General features: G+C 48.1%; 1 non-coding gene across 1 annotated transcript; it reads left to right on the top strand.

The window, feature by feature from the left end:
• Nucleotides 1-2625: 2625 nt before the first annotated feature.
• On the top strand, nt 2626-2699 carry Trnap-cgg (transfer RNA proline (anticodon CGG)). Its single transcript has one exon. It is a non-coding gene; the product is annotated as a tRNA-Pro (tRNA).
• The last annotated feature ends 16239 nt before the right edge of the window (nt 2700-18938 follow it).

Genomic DNA, 18938 nt, shown 5'->3' with positions numbered 1-18938 from the left:
TTCGTCTGTCAGGTTCCGCTAACACTTCATTCGCCGTCACAACTTTGAAGCTGTGTATTCCGCGCTTCTCAGATAATGAATAGCAGCCTACCATTGTCGTTGAAGAAGAAAGTGTATGACAGCTGCATCTTACCGGTACTCACCTACGGGGCAGAAACTTGGAGGCTCACTAAAAGGGTTCAATTTAAATTGAGAACGACTCAGCGGGCAATGGAGCGGAAAATGATAGGTGTAACATTAGGGGACAAGAAGAGAGCGGAGTGGGTCAGAGAGCAAACTGGTGTTAAAGACATATTAGTAGAAATTAAGAAGAAGAAATGGACGTGGGCAGGGCATGTAATGCGAAGGCAAGATAACCGCTGGTCATTAAGGGTAACAGAGTGGATCCCTAGAGAAGGCAAGCGTTGCATGGGGCGGCAGAAAGTTAGATGGGCAGATGAGATCACGAAGTTTGCGGGGATAAATTGGTCACAGTTGGCACAGGACCGAGATAATTGGAGAATAATGGGAGAGGCCTTTGCCCTGCAGTGGGCGTAGATAGGCTGGTGATGATGATGATGATTCCGTGTTTGTTTTTTTACCCCCATGTATGTTCTTTGATAAACTGGCTGCCAATAGACTACAAATGCACTAGGAGTCGGCCGAAAACTCCTTTGCGAGATGAGCTACAAAAATTTTGGGGGAAAACATGGACACAGCTGGCACTCGATTGGCGCGGCTGGAAATCTTTGGGAGATCCTTTCGTCCTGCAGTGGACACCAACAGGCTCATGATGATGATAATATATTCTTTCTCCGTGGGGTCATCAAGCAGAAAACCCTCGGAGGCATGGAGTGCGCATGTGCGGGAGAAACCGATCGTGTGGGGTGCCAAGCCACAAAGGCAAGGGCTATGTCGGGGCCTCTCGCGGGGAAACGCACCATGGCCACGCGTTTGCGGCGTATATGGAAAGCCACGGAGGGAAAAGCAATCTCGCGACTGATGGAGTGTTGGCGTGAATGACGACGCCCCGATCAGTGGCGGTAAAAGAGCAAAAACGATGAGGTGCCGACAACACGTCGGTGAGAGGAAGAGAGTGTGCTCGTGCCACCGAATGTAGCTGTCAGTGTCGGCTTGATCCAACAGCCCAGGAACAGATCGGGGCTGCGATGCCGAAAGCAAGCAATGATGTCCAGACGGCGACGGGGCTACGGTCATTATTAATTTCAATTGCGATGTGACTGCAGTCATACTGTCGTACTGTTCCATCGCCAAATACATTCGCCGATTCAAAACGGCGACAACGCGGCGGCCAAGAGAATTATTCTAAAATGAGATTCAGGTGTACTCGTTCTCTAGCATCGTTTTGTTGCTAACAAAGCTTCTCTGATCAGCCTTCTTCGCAGAGTGGAATGGCCGATGATTTTTTTTATATTGTCAAGTTGGCCTTGTTTCTGCTGAGCGGGGCAAATTTCGTGCAGCGTCCGGGAAAAAAAGTATTAGGAAAATGCAGTAAGCTCTCTCACATCGTCAGACCTGTGGTAACTGATTCAAAGCCACTGCAAAGCAAAATACGTCAATCATTGAGATTTCTGTGTCCATAAACAATTGGCGTAACCGGCGCTGGTGGAATTTCGGTTGAAGAGATAATGGTAAATTTATAAACGAAGACGTTACTGCAAAGCAGAGTTGTAACGAGGAGCAACTTGAAACAAAGCACACATTCTTTTGCACTGTATTGAAATTGCGATCACAAGAAGAAAGATTTAAGGAGAACCGCGCAGTTGTTCGGAGATCATTGCGGCAGCTGACATTTTAACTGAGTCACATTACTTCTTGGCTGGAATTTGTCCGTTGATTTGAAGTATTGATTGATTGTAATTCATTTATTGAAAATATTGGATTATCAATTTGTAAACCTTGGCATTTAATCAGCAAGGTGTTGCGCAGTCAACTATTCGCGTGTGTGCATACGATTTCACACAAGTCGCCTTTGTTATGACCCCTCTCCTGCTGCGTAGTCTTCTCATGTACAGCTGGGATGAGCTCAAAATCAGCAGTATTAACAGCATTGAAAAAACAAAAATGGAACGTACTGACCGAAAGGGATGTCAACTCATTTTTTCTACTAAGACTACAATTAAAGAAATGATATGTTTCGCTTGGCAAGTTGGAAAGTTTTGAAATGATGATTTTAGTTTATTCAGTAACTTGAATTTAAAGGGACCCCTTCAACACTTTCGATAACCGCTTTTACTATTTTATTCGCGTCTGAAACCACTGCGAAAGCTTTAGTTATTGCCAGCACAGAGTGCCAAAAGGTTACTTGCTCATCGCTCAAGATAGGCCTTCGGTTTCTGCTTTGTGAAGGAAAGTTTGACATCCGCATAAATGCAGCCATACGGCTACAAAGGAAAGCTATACAGCTTTCTCAGAAACTTCGCTGTTGAAGAAAAATTCGTCCTGGTCCAGGGTTCGAACCCGGGACCAATACTAAACTGGAGCAGTCGCTCTACCAACTGAGCTAACCAGGAGGCTAGTCGTTAGTAGCGCGAAAGCGAATTGATGAACAACTCGAAGTGAAGGACAGGTGTTAATCACTTCGAGTTGTTGATCAATTCGCTTTCGCACTACTAACGACTAGCCTCCTGGTTAGCTCAGTTGGTAGAGCGACTGCTCCGGTTAAGCAGTAGTCCCGGGTTCGAATCCTGGACCAGGACGAATTTTTCTTAAACTGCGAAGTTTCTGAGAAAGCTGTGTAGCTTTCCTTTGTAGCCGTATGGCTGCATTTATGTGGATGTTAAACTTTCCTTCACAGAAACTTACTCCACCTTGGGGATTTCGCCTAAATCTGGTCGATTAACACCGGTTTCTGCTTTGTTTCTGTGGCTTTATTTTTTTAATTTGCTATCGAAAAGCGTTCATTGCTGCAACTGAAGAAAAACCAGCCAAGAACGGTTACATGGCCTAAATGACCCGGAAAGAGAGAAAAACCCTTTGAGCGACTTTTGAAGTTGATGGGCATAGATCCGAAATTTTTGTCTGAGGTACTTTGCGACCTCAGCCAATTTAAGTGCTGGGTTTGTTGGGTGACTACGTTCAACAGGCTTTTAACATTTTAAAAAAAGGAAAAAAGTGTTGCAGGGGCCCTTTAAAACAATCCACACCAACATACTGCAGGACGAGCCACATGGCAGCACACAGCGACCAACTAGCAGACCACGTCGCCACCAACAGCGCGACCTACGGCCACTCCACTGCGTGCATGCCAAGCAGCACAGAGCTGATACCGTACGATGCAGGTACCAGGGCGGCCCGCAGGAGAACTACTTTCGATGCAAGTAAGTGAACATAGAAAAAATACAAGCGTGTATACAGAACTGACATATTTAAACAAGATTTCAAACATCGATCGGGAAGGAAGCAACAGTGTACGATATAAGCAGCTGTGAAACTGTCTTGTGCTTTTAAGCGCAGAACATTTTATGGGCTCGCCTTGTCGTAGCTCGCTAACGGCCAATTCGGCAGCCGGAATCAGGAGGTGCAGCGAGATAACGGACCGAAGTAGAATCTTCTGTACCGCCGTCAGGGGCTCACGCTGAGGCTTCGAAAACTACACGGTTTAAATGGTCATAAGTATTCAAAACTCGTGAGCCCCTGGTCCTTGTCATACATCTCCCCGTTGCTTAACGTAAACAAATCTGCAGGTATATTTCAGGCAAAAGCTGTGCATGTAACCGGAAGCCCCCGCGTTCATTAATTAGGAACGCTCGTTTGGTGGCTTTTTTTGACGGTAAGCGAAAAAAGCGGCCGCGCAAGAAAAAAAGCGAATTGCACCCAGAAGTGGCGAAGACCGGAGATACCGAGCGGAACGCGTTCCGCTCCCCGCTAGCAAACGACGCTCGCTTTCCTAGCGCAACTCGCAACCGCAGCGCCACGGTGGCGAGAGTCGCGGCCGGCCGCCTTTTCTCCACGGCCGCGGCGGGGAGATACGGAACTGAAACTAAAGCGTGGCAAACTGTTCGCATGGCGACGCAGTGAAACATCCACCTTGCGAGGGGCACGATCAAATGCAGAGCATTTCCGGGGGCGCACGACGTTAAGTAGTTTGCGTTACGTTAATGTTGTTGCACTTGTGGCAACTGCTGACGAGAGAGCGCTCGTCAGCAGTAAAGTTGGCAGCCTCGGCGCACGTTGAGTCCGAGAGAGGGGAGAGAGTGTCCTTGAAACGTGCCTGGGCGCGCTATCGAATGTTGATCGCGCCGATAGCGAAACGTCTGAGCCGGGCATGTTGAGGCGAGCGATGCGGACAACTACGGACGCCAAGAACGGGTGACATCGTGAGTTACAGAAATGCTCTGCATTTAAAAAATTACCGGTTCGGAATGACGCAAAATAGCTCTAGCGTACGAAATTCCCGCTGCCGAGCACCCGCTGGCGCAGGTACATGCTGGGGGGCACCCGAGCACTGGAAGGCGCGGAATTTGAAATGCATCCGGTGGCAGCAATGAGTGGAAATAGCGCTGCAACCCATTTTGGCGAATCACTGCTCTGCGCGTCCGACAACTTTTTAATTGAGTGGAACGGCTCGAATGTTTTTATGTTGCGTTGGGGTGTAATGAGCCAGATAACGATGTCAAGGACGTAAAATGAACCGCCCAACATGCCCGATAACTATTTCTAAATGCGCGACATTCCTTAGTGAACTTTTTCGGCCTTTTTTTCTCTTCGACATTTTCCACATTTATTTACCCCACCGGGAAAGCTGGAGCACTAATGGGGAACATTGTTGTAAGGTTGATGCATGTGGCATCATACTGTCGCCAGTATCACCGCCCACGCAAAATGCCACGGAACCTACGGTACAGCGTGGCAAACAACCGGACGCCTTATCTCAGCATCACACGGGACCAACTATACCGCATTTTAAAACACAGACATGTAGACAACACAACTGTTTCCCGCCGAAGTTTGAAACCTTGTAGTCTTTCTACTAAGTAACTCCATCGAGTGTTAAATGAGCTGTAAGTTCTTGAACTATTAAGGAAAAAAATGCGGACCTAATTGATTTATTGTACTCTGCCTAACACTTCAGAGGCAAACTCTGGTATTACTTATGAGAACACGATATGTACAGGCACCTTACAAACTAACGTTGTTTCCTCTTTAGACCCGCCGCGGTGGCTCAGTGGCTAAGGCGTTGCGCTGCTGAGCACGAGGTCGCGGATTCGATTCCCGGCCGCGGCGGTCGCTTTTCTGATGGAGGCGAAAAGCAAAAATGCCCGTGTGTACGAGATTTCGGCGCACGTTAAAGATCCCCAGGTGGTCAAAATTAATCCGGAGCCCTCCATTACGGCGCGCCTCATCGCCTGCGTTGCGTCGGCGCGTTAAACCCTACAATCAATCAATCAATCAATCAATCAATCAATCAATCAATCAATCAATCAATCAATCAATCAATCAATCAATCAATCAATCAATCAATCAATCAATCAATCAATCAATCAATCAATCAATCAATCAATCAATCAATCATTCAATCAATCAATCAATCAAATGTTTCCTCTTTTGTCGATGTTTTTAGGCAAGTTGGTGCTCGGCTAAGCCCACATTAAAGCGCGAATAATTCACGTAGACTAACAAAGCTAACAAAATGGGCGCAGCTTGGACAATTGCTGCAAGGCTGGAGAAACACAAGAGCTGGCGGCCACTGTGCCGTGGTCAATTCTGTCACATCTCATATGGATTTTAGAACTTGCTGCTGAAAGGTTTCCATACCTAGCAGGCCCGGATCGCTTAGTCGGCAGCCTTTCTCATCTCTCTCAAAGTGAACCCCATTAGTACATGCTAGAACCCGGGGCAACGTCATTCGAGAACTCGAATTTTGTTGCGCGACTCGGTGTCAGTGCTCCCAACATCAGGCGCGGATGCCCGTGAACACCCGAGTAGAGCACCACGCGAGAAATCGCGCCACGAACGTTGGCCAGAGTATTTTCGAAGCTCCAGCTGGCCGACGTCGGGAGCTCCTCACAAAGCGCACGTTCACGTGTCCTAGGCCTGCTTGGTATTTGTTTCTTGTAACACAATACGATGCAAAGGAAAGCTTAAACACAGAACACAGGGCACGACGAACACAGGACAGAGGGCACGAGCTCTAGTCCTGCGCGTTTTATTTTTACAAGTCTCTGTCAACCATTTGTGCCAGGATGTCACGTGATATCCAGGATATACTAAACACAATTCTTAGTCATCGCAGCTTCATTGCCATAGTGCCTCAACTGCGGGCGACTGCAGATTGATTGACCTAAAACTACCGAAACGTTTCCGCACGTTTTGTCGTTGCAGCAGCTGAAGAGGATACCTTCCAAAGGCTCGCCCGAAGACACTCAGTGCGCACTCTTAGCTTCGCCACAGAGACCCATGACGTCACGATTTCACCCGACCTGTCACCTGACTATCCAAGCAGGCGAGGCTCCCGCCATGGGTCACCCGACGAAAGCGGTGAAGCCGACACCGAAGATGGGGTTCTTCTGCTACGCCTGATATCGAACACCCAGTGCGACCTACTTGCATCAAGCATTGCCGCTGGTCAGCCCTCTGCGAAGGACTCGACTGGTGCCCTAGAAGGGCTGATCAGGTAAATATACACGAAGAATACTTATACAGCGAAACTGACAATGGCTAGAAGAAACCGTCCGCGTGTTAGCGACGAGAAAACCCTTCGAAGCAGGAAGTAAACACTCTCTGCGTATGCGCGACAAACACCACGAGCGAGGGGCGCCAAACCACAAATCCAAAGGGAAAGTCGCGGTCTCTCCTGGCAATTCGCGCCCTGGTCACGTGTTTCGGAGGTAGTTGGCGAGCGGCGACGATAAAACTCTAGAGAACAGTCACAGGGGATTGCGCGTTGGTACGAGCAACGACGCCGCGAGCAGTGATGGCAATGCGATGGTTGCCGCCGCGTCGCCAACGCCATGGTGAGAGAGCATGAGCGCGCCCGAACTGCCGTATGTATAGGCCCGTCGTTCCACTTGCGACGCGAGCGACAAAAGCGAACGATGCGACTGGTGCTAGCGACGCACATGGTGATCCCATTTGCATACGACCCAAGTGACGGCGACGACCTATTACAGATTTTGGAGTGACATCTACAGTACGCTACCTCGGGCAGTCTTGCGGGGGCACCAGCTTTGACCTTGAGAGCAAATAGTCAAACCCAACCCTCTTTCGCAAGCGCCAGGCACGAAGCAGCTGCCCAATGACGGGGAGAGATAGGTGAGAGGGGAGAGATAGGCGTAGAGGAAACGGAGACGTGCGCTTGACCCTTTTCGCCACCTGGCGGGGGAAGGAGAGGGGACCACCGCGGCAGCGCAAAGCGGGCGCCATGATGGAATGCCGGTGCCTACGTGGGGCGCAGAGCCGTGTGCGATGGAGGAGGTTTTCCCTAGCAACTCGGGTAACGGAAGCTAAACCACAGGACTTTTCTCGCTATGTCTCGTGGTTTAACCATGACATCGCGTGAGTTTCAGTTTCGGTGTCGCACGGCATCCAGGTGCTATGGCAGGGTATGACGTCAGGAGCTCTGCCCTCCTTCCGCGTGGAGAGCGACGACGTAACGTCGGTGACAAAAATGGGTCAAGACCAACCACCCTTGACACGCGACGAGAGGTATTCTGAGCGACATGAACGACAGAAATTGCGTCGCTTCTGTCGTTAATGGTCGCAGGTGTGAACGGACCGTATACGTCTGTAGGAAGGATTGTAACTGGGCTAGTTGGTTCATTGCATGAAGTTGAACAGCCCAGGGACGGGACTAAGTGCAGAGGCGACGAACACGAGCGCTGTGTTTGTCGCCTCTGCACTAAGTCCCGTTCCTGCGCTGTTCAACTTCATGCCTTAAGCGTCCTCGTCCGTACTACCAGGTGGTCCGGGAGGAACAGCGGGCTCGCGACGCCGAGCGCAAATGTCGGCATTGAAATGGGGACGACGATGCGAATGAACAAAATAATCTAAAATATGAGTATCATAGTACTGTCGTATCATCATGTGGACAATAAAGCTTCGATGGTCCGCCACATTTCACAGAATAGAACGGCCCATAATTTTTCGGGGTTTCAAGTTGACCTTGGTTTCAGTGAATGGCATAAATTTTGCGCAACGTGAGCAAGAAAGCATTGTAAAAATGCAGTGAGCTCTACCACATCGTAAAAGTGACAAGAATGCATCTCTACAGCAAAAAAAAAGTTGTAGAAAAGAGCTGGATTTTCGATACCGGCCATTCGTCAGAAGTGAAAATTGTGCAGCCGTAGTTACCAAAAGCAAGTTGAAATAAGTATATTACCACAATTCATATTTCTGTTCCTACAAACTACTGTGGTAGTTTGTAGGTAGACCGCGGAACGCCACAAGGAGCAGTCATCTCGCCCATGCTCTTTAACCTCACCCTAATCCCACTTGCCCGCTCTCTTCTCACCATACCCACACTACGCAGCACACTCTACGCAGATGACATTGCCCTGTGGGTTCACTCTGGCTCCGACCAACACATTGAAACCACACTCCAACACGGCCTCAACCAAGTCTTAGACCACATCGAACCTTTAACGCTCCAGTGCTCTCCACAAAAATCTGCTCTCCTAACTTTCACGCCCCCTCGCAGCAAGCCCCCTCCAAACCCCCCCCATCCAACTTTTTATACACTCTGACCCTATACCCCACACACAGCAACTTAGAGTCTTAGGCCTCACCCTAACACACAACAGATCACCCGCACTCACCCTCCAGCACGTAAAGAAATACGTTACCCAAACCACGCATCTCATTAGACGGATCGCCAGCAAACACCACGGCATCAGGGAACAGGACCGCCTCCGTCTCGTACACAGTGTTCTACTCAACCGTATCTTGTGCCACCAACCATACATTAACCTTACATCTACCCAACTCGACTCACTTGATGCCCTCCTCCGGAAGACGTATAGGCATGCACTCCTGCTTCCCCCATACGCACCAACACATCGCTTACTCGACCTCGGCATACACAACACCATACGGGAGCACCTAGACGCCCACCGCGTCTCCCAACTCACGCGCCTTGCATCCTCCCCAACAGGGCACTACATTCTTAACTTTATAAACGCACTACCACCCACCATCCCAATCCCGCCACTCCCCATTCCACCTCACATCCGTAACAGCATCCGAATCCGCCCAATTCCTCGCCACATGCACCCTACTTTCCATGCAGCCCGCCGATTAGCACGAGCCAACGCCCACGCCAAACTATACCCACCATCACCATGCACACTATACACTGATGCTACCCCCTACCCTCACAAACCTGCCCACTGTGCAGCTGTTGTTGGCCAACACACATCACCAAACGTCACAGCGGCTACCATCCTAACTAGCAACACAACCACGGCGGAGGAGGCAGCCATTTCCCTCGCACTCACCCAGCGCCCCACCCCCCAATTCCTCCTCTCTGACTGTCAGCAGGCCATCCACAATTTTATTCGCGGTAACATCTCTCCCATGGCATTAAAAATTCTCTCCAAAAATCCTCCATCCGACATCGTGACCCTGCTGTGGACACCAGCCCACACAGGCGTAGGCGCTGATGAAGTGGTGCACGTACGTGCTCGCGAACTAATTGACCGGGTCGCCATTTTCACTACGCCTACACGCGATGCCCCTGCAGGCAAGCCAGCCTCCCTCCTGCAATACAGGGATATTGCCCTGCACTACCGCCTTCTCCGCCGCCGATACCCACCCCCGCACCCACACCTCTCCCCGGAGGCGGGCCACATGCTGCGCATCCTACAAACACACACCTTCCCACACAGAACACAATTAATACACAGTCATCCACACCTCTTTACTGACCCTACCTGTCCATCCTGCGGGGCACTCGACACTCACTACCATTCCCTCTGCGAATGCCCCGCAGACCCGTACCCCCCCGTTCCCTCCCCTCACCACTGGGAGCAGATGTTGCGTGACCCGGGGGAGTCAGGCCAAGTCCTGACCACCTCCCGGGCCCTGGCGGCCGCGGCGGCCCTGTGGGCCTCCTCCACCCCTAACACCTGATCCCGATGAACGAAAAAACGTATTCCTTCCTTCCTTCCTTATCGTCCCTGGGGTGATTTGATTTGATTATGGGATGCCAAATTTTACAAAGGAAAACGTTGCTGGCAACACTAATTATCCGAAGAAGCAACATGAAACAAAGAACAAATTTGTTCGTACCTCACCAGAACTGGGATTACATGACGAAAGCTTCACAGACGACAACACAGTGGTTCTGGGTGTCGTTTGGGCAGCTGAAAGTTTAAGAGAACTGGTGACTAGGATTTATCGATTGATTTAAATTATTGAGGGACTGTGATAGATTTATTAAAGTATTAAATCATCAGTGTTATAAAGCTATGGAATTTATCCTCCCAAGTTTTGAGTGGCCTCTTGTCGACATGTTTGCATACAATTTCATGCACATCTCCTCAGGCATATGTTGCCGTATATAACTGGTAGACAATAGACTCAATGTCTGTTCCTCTGTTTTCCTTTGTTTGCTCGTGGCCGACGAAAACAACGCCTTATAGTCAATTCCGTTAATGTCGCCATCCTCACGCCACCTCATAGCACGATGATGAAAGATCACCTCACTCGTAAACTTTTCCACATTCTGGGCGATTTCCATGTGACATCAAGGTACCCTTGGAGTTGGTATCACGGCCCAGTCAACTTACATTACTGTTCAATATCAATCGATCACATGCCCATTGTCATAGATGAGGTTCAAGTCACAGAAACACAGCAATGAAAATAGTCATACTCAAGTAATAGCAACACGGTGGTAGCCTAAGATACCCTTTTACATGCTATTTGAGGACTAAGAGAAAGCGTACGATTCAAGACAGCGCATCACTATGAAGAGAATTAAAATAACAACATATATAATGTACTCACTAAACCCGTCCAGAGATACCAACTATAGGGGCTTCCTTTTTTTATACTCAAATTAGAACAAAACAAACTCATGTTCCACTTGTGCTCTCGTAATTCGTTGGAAGCGGGCTACTTACGAAGTTTCAAATTACTCACTATTTTATTGAGCAACTGGAATTTAACACAATGCATAACCATTTGCAGGGAAGCCCACATGGCAGTACAGAGCCACCAAATTGCGGACCACATCACCAGCGACAGCGCGACGAACAGCCCCTCTTCTACTGCGTACGGGCCACGCTGCACAGAGCTGGTACCGTACGATGCGGATACCAATGCGCTACAAGAAAGCACCGCGCCCCCTGCCTTGTCGATTGAAGGTATTCATGCTACAGAATTCATCACGGAAGAACACAGCTTAAGTCCAATTGACTCGGCGGAGCACTCAATATCCCCGGCAAATTTGACGCCCCGTCCATGTGGTCATACTCATTTGGACTCCCTCGAGTCCATTGCCTTTTTAGCCCATCATCCCGAGCTTGACGAGAAGACGGAAAACGTAACCCTTCCACTTGACTCGAAAACCAAAAAGGACATTTTCGGAGAGGATCCCAACCACGGCTCCACCGAGGAAAGGGGCAAAGAATCCAAAAACTAAGCCAACATGTCTCCGAGTTCTCAGAGCCCCCATGACGAAGAAGGTGTCCGTAGAAGACGTAGCAGCAAAGACCGAAATAATTTGTAATTTACTACAAATGTTATATAAGCTGCGGCGGATTTTTGTTTGTGATGTACGCATACGACTTCTTGCATTGTGAGGGATGCTACCAGAGATTGTGGCTAATTGGAAAGATTTGCGGTTGACTTACCTTACACGATATTGCTCTGTTTGTCACCAGAAGCTTTATATATTCGTTACGAAGGCCAACTTAGGTAATGTTAACGTATTTTTATAAGGATAAAATTACGGTTTTTGGGTACGGCAATAAACTGTAGGTACTGTTGTGTCTGCAGTCTTGTGCGCAATTTTACTAACCTAGTGTTCCACGGTGCTATTACCACCTGTGTTCTCGATTGTCTGTTGTTTATTGTAAGTCTTGTTTTTCTGCTTTCTGAATGCTTTGTAAAACACTTTAAGCTCGCCCTGCAAAGCATTACAGCGTACAATAAGCTTCAATACGCACACACACTTCGGTATAAAGTACCGACCGGTTCCTATAGAATTACTGCTTAAACTGTTTCCCACGCGCTAGTACATGTAACGTACTATGCACTTACCAAGTCACGGCGAGAAAACCTCCAACAACGGAAAGAGTGAAATTCTTATGTGAATGTGGGAAACATTTTGCCTACGACACTTCATGCACTCTCCTATTGAAAAAGTATATGCTCTCGAAAGAGTTAGGATGAAACCTCTTCGGCATTTGCCTACGGTATGGTATCCAAAATCGATGGTAAAATATATCCCATTCGTACTGAATGCTAGTGGGCCCTGGCCGACTCTCGCAATTGGCATGGGAATGTGTGTCGTTAGGCCTGGAGTTATGTTTCAGGTATAACGTACCGGTACCTGCCATCAATTCATGGCCGGCTTTGGTCTTTTGACGCAAAACTGCGACATTATGTTCCGAGATATGTAGCCTCGTGCTTTCCAGATGGAGGTTAAAAGCGAAAACGCCCGTATTCTCGAGATTCTCGTCAATCCTGGGGCGCTATTCTAGAAGGCACGCGTTCCGCCTACTCCCGAGTTACCAGCTGCTTGGATTATGAAGGTAGTGATAGTGGAGCAAATAGCGCGCTGTATTGGGGCCGCTTACGTTGATGAAGTACGGCTTGTGCTATCTTTTGCATGCAGCACCATCTGAAATCTGTCTGCAATTCTCACTCCCTAGCATAAACTAGATAACCCCGCTGCTACTTTGAAATCCCCGCCTCGCTCTTGGCAAAGCCCGGCGCCGAGCGGTCCATTTTTTTTTTGTTCTGTTCTTCCAATGAAATATGTTCGCTACGTGGTTTGAGGTTAGTCCCAGTGCAGCTCTGCGCAAGCACAAACTAAGGAATCAACGGGGTCCAGTGTAGCGAACGGAATTCACCCCGTTCCCGACCATCAATTATGGCTTTTATTTCCGGCTTGATTGAGTGTGCATGGTGGGCACTTATCAGAAATCGTCCAGTGTCGAGAGCGTGAACGAGTATTGGCGAGTGCGTTTTCGACGTTGAAGTTGTGTCATTTGTCAACGACTGTGTTTTAATGGTGTATGAAGAAGGCTCCTGTGGGAAAATCGCGCCTTGGCCTTTCCTATCGGCGCGTACAATTGGCGGTGAGCGCAACCACGGGCGGCGCTGCGACGCGCGTCTCTGTGACGTCGGCTTAGGTATTCTCGCATTTGTCGTCTGCTTCACACGAGCTCGGTTTCCCTGCGGTTTGTTCGCGCGTGGTTGACTTTTTATGCTTTTGCGCACCATATTTTGTGTATGCGCAACATTTTGTAATAAGAAGACTTAAACTCGCATACACTAGCTCAAGGCATGATTTCATGTATAGCTTTTGATACGGCTCCGGAAGAAATAACATTGCTGGCATCGCCCTACTCCTGCGAAGTCGGTCCTGTGCGGAGCGCGCAGAGTGACAGCTAGGCGTCAGCTTCTGTATTTAGCAATTTTTCGAACAAGGGGAACAGCCGGAGTCTAATTACGCACAACAGCGAAAATGCACTACGAAAACCAATTCCAGGCCTTCGGGGCTGTCGACTTTGGCAGAAGGCAATACGACGTCCGGTAATCGTATGTAAGGTAAAACAGTTTTTGCAATCTTGCTGAGCTGTTGAAAGAATTGTATCACAACACTTTACCTTGTCATGGCATGAAAGTATGCCGTCATGCACTATGGGGGGCAAAAAATGTCCGTTGAGTCCCACTATTACTAAAGTGTATAGGCACGTGCTGGTTTTATACCATGCTTCTAACCAGTATAGAGGCTTAATGAGCAAGCGAGTCAGTGTACGGTAAAAATACAGTAACACTATGTTCAGACCTGGAGGGGATAATTCGGTACATTTACCACAGCCACACCTTCCAAATTTTCTGATATGCGTTACGTTATAGTAAAACTCCATTCAAGAGGAGGAGTACGTGAGGGCGGGGAAAACTTTATTTTACAGCAAAATTGAGCTGGTTAATGTTCGGGCTCCCCAGTCCAGGACGAGAGAGTAAGAGTAATTTATTTCAATTCATCGAACGTCATCTCGAGTAGGCCACGATTTATTCTTGATGCCTGAAGTGGTTAGAAAAATATAAAGAGTTGCTTGGACATTTTCATCGGTTTCGATTCTAGTTATAGTGAAAACCGACACGTATACTATTTATTGCGTTCGTTAGCGAGTGTATCAAGGCTTCAACACCGTAATGATGTCATAACAGTTAAGGTTGAGATTATGTTCGTTACGATAACGATGGTTACGATAGAAATTCGGGGCACAAAAGCCCGCCTTCGAGTACTCTAGAAAACGTGGTCTGCGCCGTTTCGAGGTGGCGTAGTACGAACCTTTTTATTGCATTTGCATGTTAATAACCAACTCACGCGGCTGATATACACTTTCTTGTACGCATCCATAACGAAAGCCAACTTCTGAAGAAGATACTCTATGTCTTACAGCCCAAAAAAAATATACATACCAACTTTGTGAGCCTCCCAAATATCCCCAAACCTCCAAATGAGACGTTTGTGACGGTGCAGAAAAACAATGTGTTGAGCGCAGAAAAAAACATTCATCTGATACAAGTCAGCCTGCAACAACGAAATAAATAAAAGACAGCCGTTTATTTCCTGCTGTGCGATGCGCGTGTAGGGACCCGCTGCTTGGTGCGTAGCATTAGACTGTTGAATTTAACTAAAAGCATTTCAAACATGGTAAAGGGAAGCGTACGCATTTGGAATACATATCGAAGAGCTCTGAGCACTCAACCTGTCAAGTAAGCCAGAAAGTACAAGTTACACACGGTCATCTGACCGATGCTCTGAAAAAAATTACACCACCTTCCCGTGGGGAACCCTGACGAGGATGCGAAGCATCGTGGCGGTTCCGTGTGGTTCCATTGTGTTGCCGTTATGTTGAGTGATCTGGTTTTTACTAGCGCCAGTGGGAATTCCGCGTCCGGGTCCGCACCGGTGGCAAAGGCACGCAAGTGCTGTTGTGTCACGGTGAGTAGGCGGTGGTTCTCGAGGCGCCGAAACTCGTCCATCATGTTCTTGTCGATGTTGTCTCTGTGGTAGAATCGGTAGTTTCCGTCAGCTTTGGTGAGGTAAAGGTTGTTGACATTGGCGCACCGGCTGAGAGCAATGTACACGCCCTCCTCTTCGCAGCTTTGTCTTCTCGTTCTTCTTCTTCTTCTTCGGCGGTTCCCCTACGGGAAGATGACGACGGTGGTTGAACGCGAACCTATCTCGTGATGGATTCTTTGGTTGGCCAATCCCTAGGGGCATCCTGCCACAATCAGCATCAGAGGCGCTGCGGACGGGGCTGGTTGAGCTGCAAGGTGCGTGGCGCTTCCCGTCACAGCTTTCCCACGGGAAATTCAGCATCCCCCTCTAAAGTTTTCAGTTCGTCGTTTCCGTTGACGTTCAGCTTCGCGTGCCTTCGTTGTATCAGTAGCTTCTTGACGTAGTTTGAATGAGTCAAGGACATAAGGCGCGTTCGTAGCACTTGCTCCTGTCCCGGATTTGTAGCGCAGTGGGAAGAGCACCGCGTACCTCTCTTTGCGGCCAGAGAGTCGTGGGATCGAATCCGGGCGCCGCTAACTATTTCTTTTTTATATAGTGTACTATCGCGGAGCTGTGGGTGTAAGGAGGAGAGTTGCGCATGCGCAGTGAGCGTGTGGACGGCACCGCCATCAACGACGCAGGACAAGGCGAGCCTAAGAAATGCTCCGCATTTAAAAAGTTGGTCCCTCTCTTTTGTTTTGTTGCAAACTTGTGCGGGATACAGTTTAAACTTTTTCGGAAGTGACAGAAACTGTCTAGAAATACGCTTTTTATTGCACCAGAACATCGAAGCAGGCAATTTCTAGCACAGGCACTGCTGCCCCTCACTAGCGGACGGCAGCGGCGCGAGCGTAGCAGACGACAGCGGCGCGAGTCCCTAAGCTAACGTCAGAGCCAGGGGGCGCCACTCAAACATCTCACCGCCAATAGGGCACTTCGGGCTTCGCCCATCGGCAGGGGCTGGCGGACGCACTCATGATTTAATTCCCACAGACTCATGTTGGCTCGAAATAACATGTGAGTCTGAGTTTGAGTGAGTGTGAGGCTAGTTTGGCATGGTGAGTTTGAGACCGAGTGCGTTTCAGCCCATGTCATCCCGAGCGAATGTGGTCCCGACTGAGTTTGAATACCCTGAGCCCAAATGCGTTCTGAGTTAATTTTTAGTTCTGAGTCCGTTTCCAGTTTTGAGGCTAGTTTAGCTCTGAGTTCATTTTGAATTCTGAGTCAATTTCGAGTTCTTAGTACATTTTGACCTGTGAGCACGAGTGATCTGAGTACATTTGAGTTCTAAGTCATTTTAAATTTTGAGTGTTTGAGTGCTGAGTTTATTCTTAGTTTGGACCCTATTTTTATATCTTAGCCCATGTGAGTTCTGTGTACATTTTGTGTTTTTTGCCCCACGTGAGTTCTGAGTTTATTTTAAATCCCGAGTTCCTTTTGAGTTTTGAGTTCGTTTGCGTTCCGAGTTAATTTTGATTTTTGAGTCCCTTTTGAGTCGAGAGCCCGAGTGAGTTCTGAATTTTAAATTTAACCTTCCCTCAGAGTCGCCATGATGGTGTCATGATTATGACGAGGGTGTATTTGTTATTTGTCCAACGTTATTTCCATAGTTGAAACCGTCAATTTCATACCCCAAACGCCTAAGGGGCAGGACTAAGAATCTCAACACTATTTTTAACTCAACCTTACTATGTCACGATTACGACAAGCAAAAACTTTTCTTGTCCCAAGTGATTTCCCTCATCGAGACCTTCAATTTCACACCCCCCATGTCCTAGCATGTGAGGCCTACGGGAAATGTACTTGTCATTTTCAATTTTAACCAAATCTATGACTTTACATGACGGTGTCTTTATTGCAACCAGGAAGGAATTTGTATTTGTCCCTCGTGAATACCCTCATCGAAACTTGCAACTTGATACCTTACTCACCGTGCGGGAATCGTTTCGAATTATACCCCAATCCATGATCGCCCTGACTCCTTGATGCGGTCAATAATTAGGGTAAATATTAGGCTTCGGGACATAATTTTTGATAAAAAAACTTGTGTGTGTCATATGGCTAAAATTATGACAGGTTGCAAGAAGTTGCAGGCAAACAACACAAAAACATCCTTGTTGCACATTTGTACAGAATGGCATGTCCTGTCCATCTTTTGCGATTTTCGCGCGGGTGGTGCTGTGGCCCGGTGCCACCAGAGACGCCTGTCGCAGTTCGAGCACATATATTCAAGCAAGCATGCAAACAAAAACAAAGCCACTCTCACTAATGCCTCGGGCTTCGCAGACTAGTGCGAACTGTTGACTTTGCAACGAGGCGTCGAGGCGTTTTTTAAGGATGCAGAGCATCAATGAACGGGACTTTAACCATAAACAGCTTCGTTGGCAATGAACTGAACGAAAGTCAGCTTGCTCAATGTCCTTTGTTTCTCCCGCGGGTCACTGCACATGATCCAGCCTGAATGCTCTGTGTCATATACACGCAGCCTATATCAAAGGTTTCGTATCGACCACATATTTAAATTTGCTTGCAAGTAGTGCTAGAACTCTTAGTCTAGCAAGTTTGGCTGTATAAATCAGCAGCTAAAATTTTTTACGACCGCACTAGATTTACGAGCTGATATCTTTCTTCTTAAATAGGAAAATTTGAGCATCCGAGTTTGCGCTCGTATGTTTCGTGAACCCGCGTGAATTTTTCAAACTCTGAATTCGTGTGACATCTGAGTTCACCTAAGCCAGTCTTAGTTGTGAGTTCATTTTGAGTTACCAGCCACAGTGAGTTCTGGCCCTCTTAACTCACTCGGGCTCAGAACTCAAATGGACTCAAAGAAAAAAGATGCTTGGAACTGGGGTGGACTCCGACCTCCCTATCGAGGGCTCATGAACACAGACATTTTGAGTTTTGAGCCCGAGTTAGATACGAGACCATCTTAGTTCTCATTTCGTTTTGAGTTCCGAGTTCAATTTGGCGTTCACACCGTTGTAATTCTAGGCTCCTTTGGAGTTTTGCGTCAATTTTGAGTTCTGAGCCTCGGTGAGTTCTGAACCCAATTTGAGCTCTGTGTCCAAGGGCATTCTGAGTCTATTTAAGTTCTGAGTTCATTTTGAGTTGTGAGCCCGAGTGATGTTTGAGTTTTGCGCTCACTGTGTAAGTTTGAGCGGGGGAAGATGTGTTGACCCGCAAGGAGTCTGAGTGAGCGCTGATTCCAAAAAAAATTGAGAGAGTTGGAGTGATTGACTGTAGTGCTTAACGTGCCAACGCAGCGCAGGCGATGAGGAGCGCCGTAGTGACAGGCTCCGGAATACTTTTGACCTCCTGGTTTCCTCTAACGTGCACAGAAATCTCGAGCACTCGGGCATTTTTGCTTTTCGCCTCTATTACAAAAGCCGCCGCCGCGACCTCGTGCTCAGCAGCGCAACGCCTTAGCCACTGAGCCACAGTGGCGGATGAGAGAGTTCGAGTGAGCCAGGCCAACTTTGCACGAATGGTGCCTCTGCTCTATTAAAGGTTTCCTGTTTTCCAGACCCTTACTACCTTCTTTACTGTTCCATATGTGGGATCTTACACCTGGTTATAATACAACCTCAAGAACGTGTCTTACACAACATCCGTATCGCAGGATAATGTACCCATGTGGATGAACTGAAGTAACTTGAAGAAATGCTTAAATTGGGTTTGTTACAGAAAGTTGTCAATGCGGACAGCAATCAAATGTCAGTTCCTAAGGCTGTGGGTATGCAGGTCTTTTGTG

The sequence above is a fragment of the Haemaphysalis longicornis genome, unplaced genomic scaffold (genome assembly GCF_048455015.1).
Source record: "Haemaphysalis longicornis isolate Haplotype H1 unplaced genomic scaffold, Haemaphysalis longicornis Haplotype H1 scaffold_6, whole genome shotgun sequence".
NCBI lineage: Eukaryota > Metazoa > Arthropoda > Arachnida > Ixodida > Ixodidae > Haemaphysalis > Haemaphysalis longicornis.
Note: the sequence above shows the minus strand (reverse complement) of the source record. Positions and strands in the feature narration are given on the sequence as shown.